Genomic DNA, 5270 nt, shown 5'->3' on the forward strand with positions numbered 1-5270 from the left:
TAATGACTCCAAAACACTCGCTGCCGGGCCCTGAAACACCACCACACCGCCTGTCTGTCTCTCTGTCCGTCTGTCTGTCTGCTGATAGGTGACACATATACAGCAGGTGCACTGATGGCTTTAAGAGAGGAAGACACACACACACACACACACACACACCATGTTTGCATGCACGGATCATACATACGTGATCATTTACTGGTGACGTCATTCTGCATGATCTAGCCTCCCTCCTTCCTTCCTTCCCTCCTTCCCTCCTCGCTCCCTCACCTCCCTCCCTCCATCCTCTCTTCTCTAAAATGATCTGCTGCTCTGGTCTGCAGTCAGTCAGCCGCCTGACTTGCAGGAGGAGGAGGAGGAGGAGGAGGAGGGGGGACAGCCTCTCTGTGGGAGACATTAGCCCTGTGTGATCTCATGAATACATTATAAGAGGGTCATTGTGCAATGAGGAAGGTGTGCTGAGCTGCCAGGTTGTTGTTGCACACACACACAAACACACACTGCAACCAGCTCCCCTCCAGAAGAAAAGCTGATTCTTACTGACTCTTCTTTCTTTTCTTTCTTTTTTTTTTTTTACACAATAACAGCAGCATGATAATATTTTAAAACGTAGAATCAATCCTCAACAGTCTGGGATGTGAGAACCTGAAAGAAACCGAGGTAAAATCTGTCATTAGTATCGTAACATCGCTCGACAACCCGGGGATCAGCAGCCTCGTCTGGTTAGCCGACTGCGACACTAGCAGGCTAATGCTACGTAGCCTCAAACAACCGGAGCAGCTTCATCGTCCGGTAACCGGAGCAGGCAAAAGGTAAGCAGCCGGTGCCTAATCGGTGCTTATCCGCCCCTTTTATGGCACCAAGTAACGTACTCATCCCAAATGTAACGCAGGAGGACGGCAACGTTACACAGAGTTAGCAGTGGAGCTAAGGGAGCTAAGGCAGGCGTGTTAAAGATCCTCAGCAGCTTCCAGATCAGCTTCCACCGAGCAGACCTGCACACACAAGTCCAACTTCAGGCTCAGACACAGCTCACTTTGCTCCAGCGAGCTCCTTCTGGGTCATCGGTCACTTATTGTGCTCCAAAAAAGGCTTGAACTGCGACTTTAACTGCGTTTGTTCTGCAGCTCGTTCAGGTAGGTTGGAAATATATTCTCCTTTTTTTTTTTTGTTTTTAGTGATGATGGTTAACAGACAGAGAGAGAGAGAGAGAGAGACAGGCTGCACTCCTCTACAGCTCAGATGCTTTGTTCTGTTCTGCTGCAGATTGTTTGTATTGTTGCAGGTTTGCATCTTCTTTTGTGCATCTTTTAAACATTATCTCACATGTTTTATCTGCACATGCATGCTGCTGCTTCTTCTCATTCCCCTTTTGTTATGTTGCTGTGTTGCACAATGTGCCAGTGCCTGTTTTTCCCTCTTCGACCATGACTTCCTGGAGGTATCATGGGTACAATAACATGCTGTCCTGGCTCGGAGCCCGGCTGAGTGACTTTGGGTCAGTGTTTAAGGAGAAGGTGCTTTAAAGAGGGTGAAGGGTTTGTGCTGGTTGCTGGTGTTTCTTAGAGCATCCAGATGTTTTGGGGGTTTTGCGTGCAGCTTGTGTTGTATCTGTCACTACAGACACACACAGTAAAGTGACATAAAGGAGGGTGTCAGTGTTTGGACTCTGTCTTTTGGAGCATTTTCTACATTAATCGATAAGCTGTTTGGTCCATAAAACGGTGAAAAAGGTCCAAATGTCTTTTTGTTGTTCCACAACCTGAAGATATTCAGCTCCCTGTCATAAAAGACTAAATACACCAGACAAATATCCACAATTTAGAAGCTGAAATCTGAGAATTAGTTGCCAATTAATTCAACAGTTGTCAGCGTATTGGTTAATTGCTGCATCTCTTCTGTATATTTGATTCTTCTCGGTTGAGTTTGAACCCGTTCATTGACCCAGATCTTGATCCTGATCAGTCTAATCAGGCACCTGTAGCTCACACTACCACAGTTAATGCCGGCACACGTTACAACGAGCAGCCCTTCGTTCCTCGGAGAAATACTTTCCACTGACATCAGCCTCTCGTGATGACTGCTGCTCTTCTGTATTTAAGAGGCTATTAATGGGTAATCTCCCGTCCCATTGAGACTCTTTAATTAGTGTTTTTATTAAAGGCAGGTGCACCGTGGATCGACCCTAAAGCGTGTGTATTGTACGGTGTGTTTTCATCCGGCAGTGGCCTTCAACCACTGATTTGCTTATTCAGACCAATGCTTTCACTTTCTAGACGTTATTGTTAATATAAGATGGTGAAAAAGGTGTTTTATTATAAGAAGCTTTTTCCTCTCTTTTGTGTCAGAGCGAAGAACCTGCTGCACTCTTTCTAGTAATGTGCTGCAGTATTAAATATTAAATTACAGCTGAGGCTATTAGCTGATTAATCAGTTGGTTGATTAATTGATTCCCAATCAGTGGTGCTTGTGTCAGATTAACGTATCTTAGTTATTTATCTGTAACTTCTTATAGGAAGTGGAGATACTAAGCCTGTGTCATTGCTGTAGAGCCTGGCTCAGGTTAAACCCTTCATCAGAACCACAGCAGGGCGGGTCAGGACTTCAGTACTGGGAAAATTTGTTTTTTTTTTAGGCATTAACAGTATCTGGTATCAGTATTTTACCACAGAGTTAGGTCCAGACTAATTTTTGGAAATTGCGAGAATAAAGTCGTAATATTGCGAGAATAAAGTCGTAATATTGCGAGAATAAAGTCGTAATATTGCGAGAATAAAGTCGTAATATTATATTTATTATAGATAACTCTTATCCCGCTAGCGGTAATAAAATTGAGGAATAGTTGAATCATTTTGTGAGAAGGTCTAATAATATTCCACGAGTAAATACAATCAGGTCCACAAATAAGTGATAATTACTTCATTCACACGATCAGCATCAGAAATTAATATATCAGTAAATCAGGACTGAAACGATTCCGATAAGCAAACGGAACTGAAGTCTTATAATATAATTCGAAAAAGAAAGAACCAACTAGCGGACTTGCAGAAAAATCTCGTTCTCATCTTGTAACACACACCTCTATTCTCAGCTAATTATTGCGATCTTATTCGCTAATTTCAATAATCTGTACCTCGTCATCTTCTATAATTACCTATTTTCCTTTAGTAATGAGACCATCAAAAACATAACTCCGTCGTAGTATATATGAAAACAGACATGCATAAAAACAAAGGTAAATAATAATACAACAAATACGATGGCGTAAAAGACAAACAATAAAAGGTTTGAAACAATCAGTTAGTTTCCAACTTTTAACTCGCACATAAAACACACCAACAGCGTCGTAAGTAGAAAAGCTCCATGAACCCTTCAAGTCCAGAGTCAAAGATCAAACATAAAGTACAAAACAACAGAACAGAAAACACCAAAAAACTGCTACCGGCAATAACCACACAAAAGAAAAATCACCACCCCACCAAAACTGAAATACACACATGACAAAATAACACCCAACACAAATAAACCACACCAAAGCCCAAAAACAAAAACACACAAACCACGAAAACAAAAACGCCTGAACACACAACTACAGCCACATAACACCATAAACACCCCACACCTCCAAAACACCCGAGCCCACACATAACATCTCAACAAAGACACACAACCAATACCCCACAACACACCCAACACAACACAAACAACACAGCTGAATCCAGCCATCAGCAACTCAAAACACACACCAACACTTATAACAAAATCCCAACAAAAACACACACGTCATGCCACTATACAAAACACCAGTCCACAGACACCTAACCATGCAACCCACACACACACACACACACAACACACACACAACAAGCAAAATAACAACTCAACACCTAAGCCAACCAACATACCCTAAAAAAATCCCATCCAAATGTTTGCTTAGATCTGATTATGGAGCTAACGTAACGCAAACAACTATAGAGAGACTAACCAGCCAGAAGCAACGAACCACCGTCATCCCTAACCTAGCTAGATAATAAACAACCTCTAACAGCGTAAAAATCAATTGAATTGTTAGTTGTCCACGAGTGAATAATCATACATTTCATATGAAGAATAGACAATACTCATCCAACTGAGACATCCTAATATAACGACGTAAAGTATGATAATTAAAATTGTGAAAGATATGTATAAAAAAACATATACTGTCAGACTTCGATCTCATCTGATAAGCTCAATGACATAAAAATCGACAGCTGAGATGTCACGGATTACTACTAGTGTTGGTAGCAAATGAACCATGATAACAAACTGACCCACACAGTCCTATAAAAAACCTGGTAATAACACACTATGTATAGCAACCAGTTTAAATATCAGTGAAACTATGAAATACGTTTAGAAGCATTAAATGCAGCCTCAACGGAACTCGCGGCTAAACTTACCGATGACCCAAAAAGTCGGCAACCACGAGATTAGCAACATGAAATGGTAAAGAATCATTAATTATAAATCATTATTTTCTAATTGTTTGCTATCAGTTTCTTTGTGCAGGTGCTTGCAATCCAAGCCTATCTCAAGCTGACTAGTAAAACATAATGTGCTTTGTGGACGTTATCCTGGTTTCAAACAAAATCGAGACATTTTAATGACTATTACATATGTAAAGGCAAGCATGTATACAGTTTTAAATAGGAGACCCTTGTTGTGTCGGAGGCAAAAACCAGTGGTTAAACGTCCTTATAAAGACTCAACAGCTGAAATCTGCTTATACGCTGCTTTCAGTGATTATCTTGGAGGAGCACTCTTATCAAGAGACAAGGTAAAACCTGTACAGAGAACCACCAAACTGGAGAGCAATGATAGGCTGAAACCTCACAGATGACGTAGTACTCAGCAACTAGGGTTATGTATACAACGGAATACATTTAATAGACTTATAGCAAGACTGACCGTCTTACAGACAGACCACGGCGAACACAGACGCATGCAAGAATTAGCTGTTAAATTACTCCAAAAACAGCGTCAACATCACCAGATACACAGTTTACGGTGCCTCGACAGGGAAATAATTCAAAACAGCTGCGACTTTCAGTAGACCATAAAAACTCAGGTCTCGTAACACTGTTACACTTCAGTACCTCAGACGATGCTGCCATGCTAAACCACGGTCGAATGATGTTATGACTGAATTAGACTTCCTAAAAGGCTCGCTCACATGATTAGATTTCCATTAATTAAATAAATACACACAACAACACTAACAGGTTGAT

At 41.2% G+C, this 5270-nt stretch overlaps 1 protein-coding gene across 1 annotated transcript in view; it reads left to right on the forward strand.

Moving 5' to 3' along the window:
- Window positions 1–353: 353 nt before the first annotated feature.
- The window catches only part of zmiz2 (zinc finger, MIZ-type containing 2), a gene marked incomplete in the record, with an annotated part of 28046 nt that continues 23129 nt past the window's right edge, over window positions 354–5270 (forward strand). Inside the window, 2 exon segments of the mRNA XM_035668366.1 lie at window positions 354–812; window positions 893–1136.

The sequence above is a fragment of the Morone saxatilis genome, unplaced genomic scaffold, assembly GCF_004916995.1.
Source record: "Morone saxatilis isolate NCDOM2014 unplaced genomic scaffold, NCSU_SB_2.0 Contig21, whole genome shotgun sequence".
NCBI lineage: Eukaryota > Metazoa > Chordata > Actinopteri > Moronidae > Morone > Morone saxatilis.